A 345-nucleotide genomic window follows, 5' to 3' on the forward strand; every position below is an offset into this window, starting at 1 on the left:
ACACACACACACACATCTACAGCTAAACAAAGCAAAGAAACAGGGAATCTAACTGCAGGTTCTTGTGCTTCACTAACAGGACTGATCGGGAAGAAAGAGGAAATGATGGGGAGGTAGAGAAAAGGAGAAGAAAAAGGTCAGGGGAGAAGGCCAAAGAGGAAAGAAAGAAGCAGCAGGGAGGTTATCTAGTCTAACCAAAACATCCTGATTATATTATTACTTTTTCAAAGTGCAAAACACAAGCAGTTTAAGTGTGTACAGCTGTGCATGTGTGTGCACACATGTAACATAAATGTAAGCTTTCTGTCTGTATTACTGGGTCACATACACTCTCTCTCTCACACA

General features: G+C 41.2%; 1 protein-coding gene across 1 annotated transcript in view; it reads left to right on the forward strand.

Annotated features, from left to right (window-relative positions):
• Positions 1 to 345, forward strand: part of bahcc1b (BAH domain and coiled-coil containing 1b) — a 46,196-nt gene that overhangs the window by 12,413 nt on the left and 33,438 nt on the right.

This window comes from Morone saxatilis, unplaced genomic scaffold, assembly GCF_004916995.1.
Source record: "Morone saxatilis isolate NCDOM2014 unplaced genomic scaffold, NCSU_SB_2.0 Contig1, whole genome shotgun sequence".
Classification (NCBI taxonomy): Eukaryota; Metazoa; Chordata; class Actinopteri; family Moronidae; genus Morone; species Morone saxatilis.